This window comes from Rhinoderma darwinii, chromosome 4, assembly GCF_050947455.1.
Source record: "Rhinoderma darwinii isolate aRhiDar2 chromosome 4, aRhiDar2.hap1, whole genome shotgun sequence".
Classification (NCBI taxonomy): Eukaryota; Metazoa; Chordata; class Amphibia; order Anura; family Rhinodermatidae; genus Rhinoderma; species Rhinoderma darwinii.
This window is the reverse complement of record NC_134690.1, coordinates 260778621-260798080: the sequence shown is the minus strand read 5'-3', so window position 1 is coordinate 260798080 and position 19460 is coordinate 260778621.

Genomic DNA, 19460 nt, shown 5'->3' with positions numbered 1-19460 from the left:
TATTCATAATTTTATTGTTAAAGAGAAATTGTTGAAAGAATTAGAGTCAGGTAGGATCGCCGGCCCGTTTAGTACTCCTCCATTTATGAATTTTACACTATCTCCCCTTGGCATAGTGCCCAGGAAGGAAGCGGGGTCATTTACATTAATTCATCATCTTTCTTACCCAGAAAATACATCTTTAAATGATGAGGTTCATAAAGAAAGAGCGTCGGTTAAATACGCCACATTTGATCGGGTATTGGCTCTAGTAAGACAGTTTGGCCACAAGGCTTTATTAGCTAAAGTGGACAATAAAATCAGCCAGTGGCGTAGCTATAGGGGTCGCAATTGAGACCGGGCTCCGAAGCCGCGGGCCCCTGTTACTATAGTAACTGACAGTCCTTACTCACATGGCTCCGGAGCTCAGCGGAGGTCCTGACGTCACAACGCCGCGCACAACATCCGACCCTGGATAGAGCCAGGACCTCCGCTGTGGCTGAAGAGGAAGGGAAGATTAATATCCTTGTCTGCTGAAGCTGATAGGTCGGGGTCCGACTCCCGGGACCCCGCCAATCAGCTATTTTGAAGGGGCCGCAGCGCTCATACGAGAGCTGCTTCCCCTTCATTCCGGTCACTTGCTCACATTGTGAATCGGTGTCGGCGATTCACAGTGTGAGCGAGTATAGGAAATGAAGGGGAAGCAACTCTCATACCAACGCTGCAGCCCCTTCAAGACAGCTGATTGGTGGGGTCCCGGGGATGTCAGACCCTGACCCATCAGCTATTGATGGTCTATCCTGAGGATAGGCCATCAATGTTTAGGGACTGCACAACCCCTTTAAGCCTACGATGTGGCAGGCTTAGAGGGCCCATGAGACAGGAACACAGATTGTGTGATGCTGTCTGATGGGCCCTGTATCTAACTCAATCACATGGTTATACTGTATAAGATTACTGTCTGCTGGGGCCCTGTATCTAAGCCTTCCTTGTGGTAGGCTTAGATAAAGGGTCCAACAGACAGTATCACACATGGCCCCTGTATCTAAGCCTACCACATGTGTTACTAATCATTGGTTTTTTTTGTGTTTGTGTTTTTTTACAGGTTCGAATGCGAGGACTACTTCGATGACGGCTTTTTTTTATTATCAATAAAATGGTTAATGAGGGTTGTGTGGGGTTTTTTGTAAACGCCAGAATCTCTATTTTTTTGGTCACAAAAAAATAAATAAAAAGCGATCAAATCATCGCATGTACCCCAAAATAGTATTATTAATAACTACAGCTTATCCCGCAAAAAATAAGCCCTCATACCACTTAATCGACGGAAAAATAAAAAAGTTATGGCTTTTGGAATGTGGGGAGGAAAAAACAAAAATGAAAACCTGAAAAAGGGCTGTGGCGGGAAGGGGTTAAAGGATGATTTAGATATCCGGTTGGAATTTTAGAGCAAATTCAATGGCCATAGTTGCAAGCAGCAAGAATTTCAAGATTTGTTGAAAGGTTGTTCACGGACGCAGCAGGAAGTATTGGTTATGGAGCACATCGGAGTGGTAGTTAGGCCAAGTTAATAAGAATATAGTTTTACTTGAACTTTTCGCTGTAGTTAATGCAATCGGAATTTGGGGTCATGAATTCAGAAATAAAAGAATTTGTTTATATACTGACAACGAGGGAGTTGTCTTTGCTATAAATACCTTATTATCAAAATTTTGATCTTACCACTAAATTGTTAAGACATCTGGTATTGTGTTGTGTATCCTTTAATATATGCTTAATGAGGCTCTGTCACCAGATTTTGCAACCCCTATCTCCTATTGCAGCAGATAGGCGCTGCAATGTAGATTACAGTAACGTTTTGTTTTTTTTTTAAACGAGCATTTTTGGCCAAGTTATGACCATTTTTGTATTTATGCAAATGAGGCTTTCTAAAGTACAACTGGGCGTGTTTACAGTAAAAGTACAACTGGGCGTGTATTGTGTGTACAACTGGGCGTGTCTTGTGTTCGTTACATCGGGGCGTGTTTACTACTTTTACTAGCTGTGCGTTGTGAAGAGAAGTATCATCCACTTCTCTTCAGAACGCCCAGCTTCTGGCAGTGCAGACACAGCGTGTTCTCGAGAGATCACGCTGTGACGTCACTCACTTCCTGCCCCAGGTCCTGCATCGTGTCAGCCACATCGGCACCAGAGGCTACAGTTGATTCTGCAGCAGCATCGGCGTTTGCAGGTAAGTCGATGTAGCTACTTACCTGCAAACGCTGATGCTGCTGCAGAATCAACTGTAGCCTCTGGTGCCGATGTGGCCTCGCTCGTCCGACACGATGCAGGACCTAGGGCAGGAAGTGAGTGACGTCACAGCGTGATCTCTCGAGAACACGCTGTGTGTCTGCACTGCCAGAAGCTGGGCGTTGTGAAGAGAAGTGGATGATACTTCTCGTCAGAACGCCCAACTAGTAAAAGAAGTAAACACGCCCAGATGTAACACACACAATACACGCCCAGTTGTACTTTTACTTTAAACACGCCCAGTTGTACTTAAGAAAGCCTCATTTGCATAAATATAAAAATGGTCATAACTTGGCCAAAAATGCTTGTTTTTAAAAAAAAACACGTTACTCTTATCTACATTGCAGCGCCGATCTGCTGCAATAGGAGATATGGGTTGCAAAATCTGGTGACAGAGCCTCTTTAACCCCTTCCCGACATTTGACGTACATGTACGTCATGGAAAGCATTGACTTCCCGCAAAATGCCGTACATGTACGTCAAACGTTTGGCACCGGCTCAGAAGCTGAGCCGGTGCCATCATCACCGGATCTCAGCTGTATCTTACAGCTGACATCCGACTGTAACGGCGGGGACCGAAATTAGCTTCGATCCCCGCCATTAACCCCTTAAGTGCAGCGCTCAAACGCGATCGCTGCACTTAAGGTGTTTGCAGCTCATCGGAGCCCCAGCAATGAAATTGCCGGGGTTCCGGTGGCTGCAATGGCAACCGGAGGCCTAATACTGGCCTCCCGGTCTGCCTAGCACCGAAGCCGGTCAAGATCCGCCCGGCGGCGGAGCCTGATCGGCTTCCGTAGCTGCCGGCAAGATGGCGCCGGGTCAGGAGCTGATCCGGCGTCATCAGCGGTGGAGGTCAGCTGTACTGTACAGCTGACATCCACCTGTAACGGCAGGAACCGGAGCTAGCTCCGATCCCTGCCATTAACCCGTTCGATGCAGCAATCGAAAGCGATTGCTGCATCGTAGCGGTTACTAGCAGATCGCCAGCCCTGACAGGCAATCGGGACTGGCGACTGCTGTTATGGCAACAGGAGACACAATGGTCTCCTGCTCTGCCATTACGGAAGCCGATTTAGGCCCCGCCGGGAGGCGAAGCCTAAACGGCTTGCTGTCAGTGAATGACTGACAGATCTAATACATTGCACTACATAGGTAGTGCAATGTATTAGAAAAAAATAAATCTGACCGTTGGACCTTCAAGTCCCCTAGTGGGACTTGAGAAAAAGTGTAAAAAAAGTATAAAAAAGTGTAAAAAAAAGTGCAAAAAATAAAAGTTTGAAAACAATAAAAGTTTCAAGTAATCAAATAAAACACAATCCCCCTTTTACTCTTATCAAGTCCTTTACTATTGAAAAATAATAATAAACCATATGTATTTAGTATCGCCACGACCGTAACGACCGGAGGTATCAAAATATTATATTATTTATTGCACGCGGTGAACAGCGTAAAAAAAACCCGTAAAAAACGTTACCAGAGTTTCTGTTTTTTGGTCACTTTGCCCTACAAATATTACAATAAAAAGTGATCAAAAAGTCGCACGTATCCAAAAATGGTACCTATAAAAACTATAGCTCGTCCCGCAAAAAACAAGCCCTCATACACGTCCGTCGACAAAAAAATTAAAAAGTTATGGTTCTCACAACTTGGCGACAGAAAAAATACATTCTTTTTACAAAAGTAATTTTATTGTGCAAAAAGTTGTAAAACATAAAAAAGTGCTATAAATTAGGTATCGCCAGAATCGTACTGACCCGCAGAATAAAGTTAACATGTAGTTTATAATGCGTGGTGAACGCTGTATAAAAAAAAACAAAAAAAGCTGTGCCAGAATTGCGTTTTTTTGTTTACCTGGCATCCCAAAAAATAGGATAAAAGGTGATCAAAAAGTCACATGTACCCCAAAATGGTACCAATAATAACTACAGCTCGTCCCGCAACAAACCAGCCCTCATACCACTACGTCTATGAAATATAAAATTAGTTATGGCTCCAATAAGTCAGGAAATAAAAAAATATGCAGTTGTGCCCGAGGGGAACATTTCTTCAGTTTCAAGAGGCGATTTATCAAGGACCTAAAATTAGGGAACCAGGAAGGGGAGAGCCCAAACATATCCGCTGGAAGCGACGGTGCCCGTATTATACCAGGACAACACTTCCCAGCAAAATTCCCCAAACTACAAAGGCGCGGAGTGTGGACCAAAAGGGGGATAAGAAATGACACCATTTATCAGTGCGACACCGGCCTGTGCAGAAAGGATTGCTTCACAGCGTAACACACATCTATGGATTATTTTTTTTTTTTTTTATACCACCTGACTATGCCCCTTATATACTCCGCCCCGCTTACATGTACCCCCACATTATAAAACACCAGCAATACTCAAACAAATATAGTACCAAGCAAAATCCGCTCTCCAAAAGCCAAATGGTGCTCCCTCGGCCCTGAACCCTGCAGCGTCCCCAAACAGCAGTTTCCTTCAACATATATGGCATCGTCATACCCGGGAGAACCCTTTTAACAATTTTTGGGGTGTGTGTCTCCAGCGTCATAAGCTGGGCATGACATATTTGCCACTGAATGGCATATCTAGGGAAAAATATACATTTTTAATTTGCACCATCCACAGCGCATTCATTTATGGAAAAGACCTGTGGGTTGAAAATGCTCACTACACCCCTTAATAAATGCCTTGAGGGGTGCAGTTCCATAGTGGGGGTCACTTATCAGGGGTTTCTTTTTATTATTTCACATCTGAGCCTCTGCAGTTGTGAACCAATACTTTGTAAATCGCCAAATTAGGCCTCCACTCCGCATGGTACTCTTCACTTCTGAGCCCTGTCATATGTCCAGACAAAAGATTAGTGCCCCATGTAGGGTGTTTCTAAAACCGGGAAACACCGCATAATAATTAGAGAGCTGTCTTGTTATGGTGGCACAAGTCGGGCACCACATATTGGCATATCTATGGAAAAAAATCCCATTTTCACTCTGCAACATTGAGCGCACACTAATTTCTACAAAACACCTGCAGGGTTAAAATGCTTACTACACCCCTTGGTAAATGCATTGAGGGGTGTAGTTTCCAAAATGGGGTCACTTCTGGGGGGCTTCCACTGTTTTGGGCCCACAGGTGCCCAGAAACCAATCCAGCAACATCTGCACTCCAAATGGCGGTCCTTCCCATCTGAGCCCTGCGGTTTGCCCAAACAGCAGTTTATGACCACATATAGGGTATTGCCGTACTCGGGAGAAATAGCTTTACAAATGTTGGGTTCTTTTTTTCCTTTATTTGTTGAGAAAATGAAAAAATTTGCGCTAAAGCTACGTCTTATTGAAGAAAAAGGATTGTTTTTATTTTCACTGCCTAATTCTAATAAATTCTATGAAACATCTGTGGGGTCAAAATGCTCACTACACCCCTAGATGCATTCCTCAAGAGGTGTAGTTTCCTAAATGGAGTCCCTTTTTGGGCGTTTTCATTGTTTTGTCCCCTCAGGGGCTTTGCAAATGTGACATGGCCTCCGCAAACCATTCCTGCTAAATGTGATCTCAAAAAGCCAAATAGTGCTCTTTCCCTTCTAAGCCCTGCCGTGTGTCTAAACAGCCGTTTATTACCACATGTGGGGTATTGTTTTACTCGGGAGAAATTGCTTTACAAATTTTGTGGTGCTTTTTCTCCTTCAGTCCTTCTGGAAATGAGAAAAAATTAGCTAAACCTACATTTTATTTGAAAAAATGTAGATTTTCATTTTCACAGCCTACTTGCAAAAATTTCTGCAAAAAACCTGTGGGGTCAAAATGCTCACTATACCCCTAGATAATTTCCTCAAGGGGTATAGTTTCCAAAATGGGGTCACTTGTTTGGGGTTTCCACTGTTTTGTCACCTCAGGGGCTTTGTAAATGTGACATGGCCTCCGCAAACCATTCCTGCTAAATGTGAACTCCAAAAGCCAAATAGCGCTCTTTCCCTTCTCAGCCACGCCGTGTCTCCAAACAACCGTTTATTACCACATGTGAGGTATTGTTTTACTCGGGAGAAATTGCTTTACAAATTTTGCGGTGCTTTTTCTCCTTTAGTCCTTGTGGAAATGAGAAAAAAAATCGCTAAACCTACATTTTCTTTGAAGAAATGTTGATTTTAATTTTCACGGCCTACTTCCAATAATTTCTGTAAAAAACCTGTGCGGTCAAAATGCTCACTACACCCCTAGATAATTTCCTTGAGGTGTCTAGTTTCCCAGATGGGGTCACTTTTGGTTGATTTTGACTGTTTTGGCACCGCAAGAGCCCTTCAAACCTGACATGGTGCCTAAAATATATTCTAACAAAAATAAGGCCCCAAAATCCACTAGGTGCTCCTTTGCTTCTGAGGCCGGTGCTTAAGTCCAGTAGCACGCTACGGCCACATGTGGGATATTTCCTAAAACTGCAGAAACTGTGCAACAAATATTGAGTTGAATTTCTCTGGTAAAACCTTCTGTTTTATAAAAAAAATTGTATTAAAAATGTATTTCTGCAGAAAAATATGAAATTTGTAAATTTCACCTCTACTTTGCTTTAATTCCTGTGAAATGTGTAAAGGGTTAAGACATTTTCTAAATGCTGTTTTGAATACTTTGAGGGGTGAAGTTTTTAAAATGGGGTGACTTTTTTGGGGTTTCTAATATATAAGGCCCTCAAAACCACTTCACAACTGAACTGGCCCCTGTAAAAATAGCCTTTTGAAATTTTCTTGAAAATGTGAGAAATTGCTGCTAAAGTTCTAAGCCTTGTGAGGTCATAGAAAAATAAAAGGATGTTCAAAAAACGATGCCAATCTAAAGTAGACATATGGGTGATGTTAATTAGCAACAATTTTGTGTGGTATAACTGCCTGTCTTACAAGCAGATACATTTAAATTGAGAAAAATGCTAATTTTTGCAATTTTTCGCTAATTTTTGGTGTTTTTCACAATTAAATACTGAACATATCGAGCAAATTTTGCCAGTAACATAAAGTCCAATGTGTCACGAGAAAACAATCTCAGAATCGCTTGGATAGGTGAAAGCATTCCGGAGTTATTACCACATAAAGTGACACATGTCAGATTTGAAAAATGAGGCTCTGTCAGGAAGGTCAAAAGTGGCTAAAGAGGGAAGGGGTTAAAGGCGAGTTATGTGGAAGGAAGAAATAATAATTCTCGCCAATTCTCTGTCTCGTTGTCAGTGGCGGAAATTTCGGGAGCTGGCTCCAAAGGCAGAGGGAGAATGGATCCCATGCCCAACCCATTTATGGGACTTGATTTGGGATTGATATCATCTAATATTAAAAATTAGAACATCGGTCGCATGGAGGGACTGGATTTCTTTTGCACAAATCTTGAAGTTGATTATTTACATAACGATATGAGTTTGTTTTTGTTGTTTATTTCTGAGTTAATTCAGAAAGAGCTTTCTTTATCTTACATTTCAAAAATTTTAGCATGAATCGCATTTTTTATGAAATTAATGGGAATACAACCAGCAACCAATTATTTTCCAGTCAAGCAGTTGTTAAAGTGTTACCGAAATAATTTTTCCTGTTTGGATAGTAGGAGACCCATTTCTGTGGATTTGTTACGTAGGTTATGGTTTTTTTTAGCCCAAGTTTGTGTTGATACTTTTGAGTTACATTTGTTCCGCACTGCATTTGTGGTTGCCTTTTTTTGCGGCGTTGAGAATAGGTGAATTAGTGTCTATTAATAAAAAAGTTAGTTCTGGTTTGGATTTGAATGATGTTTTGTTGGGAGGTTCTTTTGTATCTATTTTCTTGAGAAAGTCAAAAACAGATTAGTCTGATCGTGGTTTCTGGATAAGATTGAATATATTTGAAGGTTCTGAAATTTGCAACATTTTTGATGTTCACGAATGGTTAAAAATTAGACCTAAAATCAAGGGTGCCTTTTTGTTAGATAAAAACATGTCCCCTTTAACTAGGTTCCAATTTATTTAAATTCTTAAAAAATGTTTGAGAACCTATCATTCGATCCGAATGTTTTTTATATTTTTTAGTGGGGTATAAGAGGAATTCAGTGGAAAAGAGTTATTGCTGAATTGAAGAAACTGATTTTGTCTTGGCCATGTCCGGACGTGTTAATAATTCATGGAGGTGGGAATGACATTGGAAAAGTCATGACATTAGATTTACTTTGGGAGGGATTTCGCTAAGATAAAATGCATGTTTTCCAGTTCTGTTCTCATTTTTTCTAAACTGACTCCTAGATTATTATGGACAGGTAATGTATGTTCATTTATGGAGAAAATAAGGAAGAGAGTCAATCGAGCTATTTTTCAAATCTGACATGTTTCACTTTATGTGGTAATAACTTTGGAATGCTTTTACCTATCCAAGCGATTCCGACATTGTTTTCTCGTGACACACTGGACTTTACTGGCAACATTTGCTCGATACATTCAGTATTTAATAGTGAAAAACACAAAAATGTAGCAAAAATTAGCATTTTTCTAAATTTAAATGTATAAATGTCTACTTTAGATTGGCATAGTTTTTTGAACATCTTTTTATTTTTCTAGGACTTTACAAGGCTTAGAACTTTAGCAGCAATGTCTTACATTTTCAAGAGAATTTCAAAAGGCTATTTTTACAGGGGTCAGTTCAGTTGTGAAGTGGCTTTGAGGGCCTTATATATTAGAAACCCCCAATAAGTCACCCCATTTTAAAAAATGCACCCTCAAAGTATTCACAACAGCTTTTAGAAAGTTTCTTAGCCCTATAGGCGTTTCACAAGAATTAAAGCAAAGTAGATGTGAAATTTACAATTCATTGTTTTTTTTGTTGCAGAAATTCTATTTTAATCCATTTTTCTTTGTAACACAGAAAGTTTTACCAGAGAAACGCAGCTCCAATATTTATTGCCCAGATTCTGCAGTTTTAGGAAATATCCCACATGTGGCTCTAGCGGGCTAGTGGACTGAAACACAGGCCTCAGAAGCAAAGGAGCACCTCGTGGATTTTGGGGCCTTCTTTTTATTACAATATATTTTAGGCACCATGTCAGATTTGACGGGCTCTTGCGGTGCCAAAACAGTGGAAATCCCCCAAAACTGACCCTATTTGGGAAACTACACTCCTCAAGGAATTTATTTAGGGGTATAGTTAACATTTTAAGCCCACAGGTTTTTTGCAGAAATTATTGGAAGTAGGCTGTGAAAATGAAAATCTAAATTTTTTCAAAGAAAATGTAGATTTAGCTAATTTTTTTTCATTTCCACAAGGACTAAAGGAGAAAAAGCACCACAACATTCGTAAAGCAATATCTTCCGAGTAAAACAATACCCCACATGTGGTCATAAACAGTTGCTTGGACACACGGTGGGGCTCAGAAGGGAAAGAGTGCAATTTGGATTTTGTAATTGTTCTGGGCACCATGTCACATTTGCTAAGCCCCTGTAGTACTAGTACAGTGGAAAGACCCAAAAAGTGACTCTAATTAGGAAACTACACCCCTTGAGGAATTATCCACGGGTATAGTGAGAATTTTGTCCCCAAAGGTTTTTTGCTGAATTAATTAGAATTAAGCCGTGAAAATGAAAAATATTTTTTTTTTCCAATAAGATGTCGTTTTAGATCAACATTTTTCATTTTCACAAAGAATAAAGAAGAAAAAGCACCCCAACATTTGTAAAGTAATTTCTCCCAAGCATGGTAACACCCTATATGTAGTTATAAACTGCTGTTTACATATATGGGAGGGTTCAGAAGAAAAGGAGCGGTATTTGACTTTTGGAGCGTAGATTTTGCTGGAATGGTTTGTGGACGCCATATCGCATCCGCAAAACCCCTGATGTATGAAAAAAAGTGACCCCATTTTAGAAACTACACCTCTAAAGGCAGTTATCAAGGGGTGTAGTGAGAATTTAGACCCCACAGGTGTTTTTCAGAAATTAATACGCAGTGGATGATGCAAAGTGAAAATTGCAATTTTTCTACTGATCTGCCATGTCACCTCTCAATATGTTGTGCCACTGGAGAATCTTACCCCATAAATTGTTAAGCGAATTCTCCCAGGTATGGTAAGGCCTTACTTTATATTGAAGAGTTCGCCGGCGTTCTGGGCCATTTGAAGAGGATTTTGATGGGAAGTTCCGCCCGCCCACCCTCTTTTATTAAAAAAATTAAAATTATTTATTCTTTAGTAACCCTTAATAAACATCGCAGCCTATATTTTCCAATTTTAATATTGTCTTGTGTTATATATTTATGTGCTGTTATTCTATGTCGGGGTTTTTTTTACCATGGCGGTTGCTGAATGTGGGGTGGGTTTTCTGGTATAATGGGGGTTAATATGCTTAACGTGGTGTGGGGGTTCTGGTGCAGCAGGGGTTAATTTGCTGAACGTGGGGTTGGAGTTTTAGGGTAATGGAGGTTAATAAGTTGAATGGGGTAAGGGTTCTGGTGTAATGGGGTTAATTCTCTGAATTATGGCTGGGCAATTGTTCGAATAATAATCAAATTTACTCGACATCATCTTGCGAATTTTGGTTTTATCAATAATTTTTTCCAACTTTAAACTATCTGCATCCTCAGGATGTATGTATCGCCAGATGCGAGGCAGTGACCTAATCGCGCCTGTATGCGCCGTGCTGTTCAGACCAGAGGAGCAGAGGGATCTCCTCCACATCGTATAAAGGGCAGTTATTGGGGGCATTATACTGTGCGGAGGGCAGTTTTGGGGAGCATTATACTGTGTGGAAGGCAGTTTCATGGGCATTATACGGTGTGGAGGGCAGTTATAGGGGGCGTTATACTGTGTGGGGGCAGCTATGGGGATTAAACTGTGGGAGGCACTAGAGTGGCATTATACTGTGTAGAGGCAGCTATGGGGGCATTATAATGTGGGGGGCAGCTATGGGGCATTTTACTGTGTGGGGAGCACTATGGCGGCAATATACTGTGTGGGTGTAGTGTCATTGGGTATATTATATACAATAGTATACAGCAAGTTTAGGGGATAAATATAAATTCACTTGAAAATGCCTTTATAGAGGAAGTGAAACTTTGTGGTTCCATGTTGGATGAATGAATTCACTTTATTTGAGTGCTGCTTCACGTTCTCTCTTTCTTGGATATTAATTCAATGGCGTAGCATGCAGATAAGAGGCAAGGTATGCAAAAAGGGGTGTGGCATAAATAATCTTTCAATAATCGTAATTGAAGTTACATGTTCAATTAATCGTGATTTTGATTTAGGTCATAATCGGCCAGATCTGAATCTCGCATTTCCTAACTCGTTGTCTAATTTCCAATCCTGGAAACGTAATGACAATTTGTTGCGGGATGCAGTATGCATGGCGGCCATTAAAGATTCACTTACCGGTTTCTTTGAGGTTCATGAACATGAAGCTACTCCCTTGCCACTCCAGTGGGAGGCACTGAAGTGTGTCTTTCGAGAGGTACTAATACAAAATGGGGCACGATTGAAGCGCAAAAAGGGGTTTGCTATTGCACGTCTCTTGACTCAGATACGGGATCTGGAATCCTGTCATAAACAGGTCCCATCTTCACAGATTTTTGCGGAGCTCACTACAGCGAGAGAATCCTTGCGTTCCTTGATAGACCAGTCTCACGCTCGGTTCAGGGATCGGATGCGTAAGCACTCCTACGAACATGCGGATAAATGCGGTAGGTCTCTGACAAGCGTCATATATCCCTAAAATGTCATCTCCCTCGGGCGGTGAGGTTCATGACCCGGTTGGTATTACTGACTGCTTTAAACACTATTACTCGGCGCTATACAATATTAAAGGCCAATTTCATGATATGCAGGCGGAGGCGTTACGAGATAAAATCGACCGTTATGTTCATGATACCGCGTTGCCGACCTTGGAGGAGGGGGTGGCTTTGGAGCTTGAGGAGGATTTTTTGGAAGCCGAAGTGGAGCGTGCTATTGGAGAGTCACCCTTGGGCAAGAGCCCGGGGCCCGATGGGTTTAATAATAAATTTTATAAGGCATTTAAAGATCAATTGGCTCCTTTTCTGACTAAAGTTTTTAATTCGGTGTCCTCCTCGTGTCCCTTTGCGCCTCAATCCCTCGAGGCTCATATAACTCTCCTACCAAAACCAGGCAAGGATCCAACGGTGTGCGCAAACTTCAGGCCCATTTCGCTAATCAATGTAGATGTGAAGCTTTTCGCAAAGTTGCTTGCCTCTCGTTTATCGCCATTACTGCCTGGCTTGATCGTGGATGATCAGGTGGGGTTTGTGTGTGGTCGGGAAGCGCGGGATAACACGAACAAAACTCTCCTTTTGACGTCATACTGCCAAACCCGTAAGATACCGATGTGCTTACTCTCGATAGATGCCGAAAAGGCTTTTGATAGAGTGCACTGGGTGTTCCTCCGCAGTGTCTTGACGCAGGTTGGCCTTGGCACCACCACGGTGGATAGGATAATGGCCTTGTACCAAAGGCCTACTGTTCGAGTTCATGTCAACGGACTATTATCTGATCCTCTGTCTATTGCTAATGGCACGAGACAGGGGTGCCCACTTTCGCCTCTTTTGTATGTTCTGGTCATGGAACACCTGGCCGTGGCACTGCGGAACAACCCTAATATTAATGGTATACGCGTTGGCTCACAGCATCATAAATTGGCGTTATACGCAGATGACCTCCTGGTATACATTACAACTCCCATGATTTCTTTGCCATCTTTGACGGAGGAGTTTGAGTGCTTTGGTCATTTAAGTAACTTTAAAGTCAATTACTCTAAATCGGAGGCCTTGAATATCTCTTTGGATCGCCCTCTAGCTGCCCATCTCGCTCAGGTTTTTCCGTTCAGGTGGCAACCTACATCTTTAAAATACCTAGGGGTACATGTCCCCACACAACAGTCGGATTTGTATGCACTGAATTATACGCCCATTCTACAGCGTACCATGAAGGACTTGGCGGAATGCGGCGGGAACCGCATGTCGTGCTTTGGGCATATCAATGCGGTTAAAATGGATATCTTGCCCAAATTTCTATATATCTTCCAGACCGTCCCTATTGCTGTACCATCCAGTTTTTTCCAGGCTTTACATAGGGCCATAACAAAGTTTGTGTGGGGCTCCTCTAAGCCTCGTATCCGGTTTGCTTTCCTTAGCCGGCCAAAAATAGACGGGGGCGCGGGTCTCCCAGACTTTAAACGATACCATCAAGCAGCGATAATTATGAGAGTAGTGGATTGGTTCCGTTCGGAAGCAGGTAAGCAATGGGTGCGCATTGAAAAGGCTATGTCTCCTCTTGCATTGTCCTCTCTGCCGTGGCTATCAGTCCTTCAGAGACAAACTCTCTCTCTACCTTTCCTCACACGTCAGTTTCTCATGGTATGGGAACGGATCCTGGGTACTACGGGCCTTGTCCATCGCCCGGGTCCCTCTATTTGATAATCCTTCTTTCCCTCCGGCGGAGGGTGTTGATACATTCCTCTGTTGGGAGAGAGGAAATGGTGGATGTTTGTCTGAGACTCTTACTCCAGACGGTGCCATATTGCCAATGACTGATGTATCTGCTGCCTGCCCGGGGAGGCGGTCAACTTGGTGGTCCTATTTGCAGTTGCGGTCCTATCTCTCCTCCATGGGGGACTGTCTGGTATTACTACAGGATAAGACTCCTCTGGAACTCTACTTGTCCTTGCCCACAGCCCCTTCTCATGTGTTGTCCCACCTACATGGGATCATCCTGCCAAAATTTTCTTTTTCTCAATTATCCTTTACTGCCGCATGGGACGAGGAAATGAGGGTTAGACACTCTGAAGAAGAGTGGGGCACCGCCTTCTTTCTAGCCCATAAGTTACCGATGTCTTGTTTTGCCCAGGAAAAGAATTACAAAATACTTACCAGGTGGTACCGTTGTCCGACCTTGTTACATAGGCTATACCCTGATGTGTCTGCTGATTGTTGGAGGTGTGGGGGGGGGGCTCCTGGAACTATGTTGCATATTTGGTGGGACTGTCCCATGCTACGTCCCTTTTGGGGAAAGATTTTTGATCCAGGCAACAAGCTTTTCCATACTGAGGTTCCGACCTCGGCTTCCATAGGCTTGCTTTCTATGGTTCCTGGATCACTCCCACACCTCAAAAAGGGGATCTTTCGACATTTCTTGACCGCAGCGAGAACGGTGATACCTCGTCACTGGAAGTCGCATACTGTACCGTCCCTGGCGGAATGGGTAATGGAGGTGAACGGGATTATGAGGATGGAGGAGTTGCTGTCCGCTGATAGGGACAAATCAGGGCTCTTCGTCCAAACTTGGATGGTGTGGTCTGGATTTCGGGATGGTGCTGATTTGCCTCTCTGGCTGGATGGAATGTTCTGAACAAATTATATTACCTACCGGAGGCGCTTTGTCTGTATGTGTTTTCTTTTGTTGTCTGGTGTTATGTGTTGTGTGTCCATATATTCAAAAGTGCTCTTATATGTGTCACTTTTCACTTTACTGGGGGGGCGGTCTCCCTGACTATTGCACTAATTTGACGCGAACATGGTACAGTTATTGCCGTTATATCTCTCTTATCACTCAATTCTGATAGGTGGGAGGCTACCTTCTACTGTTGTTCTTATACATGTATATATATGCATACTGTTGTTACACTATGATACTTCATTTAAATGTATTGCACTGCGTGCAAATTTCTTTTTTTTGCACAAACCGTGAAATGTTTCTGTATTGTTATATTTTCAAAATAAAAATCTTTGATAAAGAAAAAAAATAAAATAATCGGCCAGATCTATTCTGAATGTGTGGAGGGGGTTCTGTTGTAGTAGGGTTAATATACTGAATGTGAGGTGGGGGTTGTGGTGTACTGGGGTTAATATACTGAATGTGGGGTGGGGGATAATATTCCTAACGTGAGGGTTCTGGTGTAGTAGGGGTTAATATGCTGAATGTGGGGTGGGCGTTTTGGTGTAATGCGGGTTCATATGCTGAACGTGGGGTTGTAGTTAATATATCTATAGGATATGCCATAAATGTGTGATGTTTCTCCCCTCCTCCTATTGAAAAATTCTGACCCTCAACTTTTAATCCAAGCTGACCGCTGGTGGGCGCAGAGAGCAGGCAATGAGAATCTCTTGTCATTGTAGCGTATGTGAGGTATGGAAACATCCGATTAGACATCTATGGTTATGTCCTGTGAATATACCATAAATGTCGGTAGGCAAAATACCTCTTATATCCCGTATCGGGGGCTAGTGTTTTTGGGTAGGGTCACACTTAAGTTAAAGGCTCACTTTTTTAGAAAAAAATCAGATGCTGAATAGTTAAAGAAAATAACCAAGTCTGTATGTAACTCGCGTGTCTTAAACTTCCCAGAAAAAAGAAAAATGTACACCCGCTTGACCTGTAGGCTAGGACTGACTGCATTGTGCTTGTGGTTCACATGTTTATCTGTGCAACGGGAAGATGGAAAGCCTCACCCAGCAGTATTGGAGCGTAGAGGGGGAATGATGGTAAAATAATGTGTTGTAGGGTAGTTGGGGTGTACTGCACAAATACACTTCAGTACCAGAGGAGTGAAAATTCGTGTAGTATGGAGCTTTGAGAAGTAACTGCAACAAGTAGCAGTTGTTCCATTATTTGCGGCGGGTTCGCAGCGGTCCCTCCGCAAAAAATGCATCTCAGAAAATAAAAAAAACTTATACTTACCCAGAGGTCTGTGTTACTCCCTCCAGGGCAGCCTCCTGGGATGACGTTTCATCCTATGTGACCGATGCAGCCAATCACATGTAGCGCCGGTCACATGGGATGAATTGTCATCCCAGGAGGATCACCTGGATGACATCAGAAGGCTGACGTTTCATCCCATGTGACTGCCGCTGCAGCCAATCACAGGCTGCAGCGGTCTCTTGGGATGAAACGTCATGCCAGGGGTCGGCCTGCTAGCAGGCCGGCTAAATGCTGCGGTTTTTACGCAGCAGACATTTCAGACGAAAAACTGCACCACAGGTTGGTGCGGTTTTTCGCCCGTAATTCCCTACGGTGCAGACGGCGGATACGGTGCATGCTTATACGCAGTGTATCCGCCCAGTGTGAACTCATGCTTACACTTCTCTGGTTTACAAATACAAAATGCGCTCGAATCCAGCAAACATCACTGTTCCCCACTCTCTGTTTCACACCTAGCTAGCTATGACTAAGAACCTCACAACTGACACTAAAATCTATAGGAAAAGTTTTGATTTTTTTAGTAACTAATAATGTACAATGTCAAGAATCAGAAACATCCATATTTAATTTTTTTTACAGTTAAGAAGTTGTGCAGTTTCAATGCTCCTTTTTGGATTTTGGTTCCACCTCAGAGAAGCTGTGAATGTTAGTCCTGGTGCTGGCGTCTTCAACATTCAGGGAAAGTGGGAAACTGAATGCAGTGGAACTTTCAGGAATACATAGCAGGGCAGAATGCACAATAAAATTGTGCATATGACAAGACGCTCTATGAAGCAGACAACCCGTTTAAAGATAAACACGAATATTCTAAAAAAAATAATCTTTAAAAGAGTCATATGTTTGACTGGTATAGTGCCAAGTGTCTTCAAAGCAAAACAGGAGTCTCAATAACAAAAAGTCACAAGAGCAACAAGTTTATCATGCAGAAGTCAGACGGAACCTTTTCTTTGATTCTGAATCAATCCTTTGTGATATTCTAAATTATTTCACTTTAAAATAAAAAATCTCTTCTTTGCTGCAATGATTCCTAATTGGAAATGCTTAACCGCAGACACATTAAAAATTAAATTTAGAATATTAAATTAAAATTAGTCTATTACATGTAGTTCTTTTTTCCGACAAGAGTCTTTGCCAAGAGAGTACTGCATACAAACATTTGTGTTTATCGGTTCTGGACAAATCCCAGTTACCAGTTCTTCATGTTGAGTAGAAAATCGATTCTGGATGCCTCCAACTGGACTGTTTCCACAGATGGCCATGGAAAACGTATTTAAAGGAGTATTCCCATCTTGGACATTTATGGCATGTTCACCTCTTGGACCCGCACCTGTCTCTAGAACAGGGCCCCCTCGCCCTCGTTCTACCTCTGTTGTTTCTCTACAGACATTGAGTTAGAGGTGGCCATCAGTACGGAAACAATCAAGCTCACTGAGCTACGCTGTTTCTGTAACACCTATAGAAGTAAATCAGGCATTTATCTTGTTCCGGAAACCGCGTGGCTCCCACTGAAATAGCTGCAGCATCTAAGTGGTTGACAGTGGTTTATCAGAGCGACACTGGTCACAAAATCCTGCCTTGTGCATCAAGGATTCCTTTAATCCATTATGGACCAGGCCTATTTTGGCCTTAATGACTAAGCATTCTTTTTCGTTTTTTTCCTCCCCACCTTCCAAGAGTCATAACATTTGTAATGATGGGGGTAGGGAAACGGACAAGTGAGCCCTAATCTACCCGCCACTCAGTCCCTGCCTACTTGCAACGACCCGCCCTAGGCGACGGGGTACAACTGGGCGACGGTCCCTACGCTCAATAAGTGCACGACAGACAAACAGACAAGGGTACACAGAAGCTAAGGGAAATGGGGCCGTTGCCCACGGCAACACCGTGAACAACAAGAGTGGTGAACGAGCCGAGTCAAGCCAGGAGTGTACGAGGTACCAAACGCAGAGCAGGAGAGTAGTAAACAAGCCGAGTCAAACCAGGAGTGTACGAGGTACCAAACGCAGAGCAGGAGAGTAGTCAGTAAGCCAGGGTCAATATGAAGCAGGGTCAAATAGTTCAGAAGCTGCAGCAGGGCCAGGAAACCGAACGAGAAGAATCACAAGCAAGGAGGAACAGGAAAGGCAGGTATAAATAGACAGAGGGCGGGAGCTAGCTCCGTCTGGCCAGGCTGTGATAGGCTCTCCCACTCCTAAGCCTGCCATCCTGAGTGGTGGAAGATGGAGTCAGTCTCACAGACATAGAAGCAGGTGCAGACTGATTACCTATGGGCGATGACACAGAAGCTGTGCCTGGCAGATCCTTTACAACTTTTTTTTTTTTTTTATGTCAACATAGCCATCTGAGGGCTTGTTTTTTGTGGGACGAGTTGTATTTTTAGGTGTATATATTATATTACGACTCTTTTATTATTTTTTTTTAGGGAAGGAATTGAAAAAAACCCTGATATTCCAGCATTGTTTTTCACTTTTCACATTTATGCCGTTCACTATGCGGTGCAAATAACATGTTAACTTTATTCTATGGGTAAGTACGATTACGGCAATACCAAATATGTATTGCTTTTTTTAAATGTTTTACCACTTATGCAAAATTAAAATACTTTTAACCTCTTCCTGACCAGATGCTTTACCCCTCCTCCTGACCAGGCCCATTTTCAAGTTTTAGCCATGTGCCAATTTAAAAGCGAATTGTTCTTGTATTACTCTTCCAACCTACTTGTGTTTGGTCTTGTTTTTCTATGAACACATTAGGCTTCCATATTGTGTAAAAAAAAGAAGTGATATATTTTACTTTTTTAAAAATGTAAAAGGAAGAAATGGAAAAAAAATGTGAATATGTGATTTTAGGTGATGTTTTCTGACATCTGGTGCATGCCACTGGAAAAACAAACATGAATAGATATTTGGTAACTTCTGCCAACTTCAGCGATACCAAATGTGTGCCCATTACATACACGCTGGGCGCAAGACAGAACTTATCTTTTTCAGAGCCTTTCTACGGCACAAACACATTCCCGTAAATATACAGGAAGGTGTCCGTGGTCAATAGAAGTGAATGGGTCCGTAATTACGGATCAATTCTACAGTCGTGTGCATTGGGCCTTAACAAAAAAAAACCTTTTCTTTAGAATTTAACAGCTATGTCCAGAAACAGTCTTTTACACAGAGTCCAGGCTTGATGGGCACTGTGGGCAGTAGTATCTGGAGTCTTTCTTAATGCCATGTTTGACACAAACCCTGCACTTTTTCTGGGGATTTTGATCATTCCCTGTTGGAAGGAGAACGTCAGTAAAGTGTCTTTCATACTGACGGACACTGACTGAAAGCTCACACGGGTGGCAGTGGATGGAAAAGGAGAGCCATAATGATTTCCTCCTAGAACTTCAGAAAAGATGCCTGGTTTCCATATTTTTTTTTTTAAATAACAACAAATTCATTGTACAATGCTCATTGTATAAGGTACAGGGACACTTTTTTTTATACCAGCGCTTTGATTT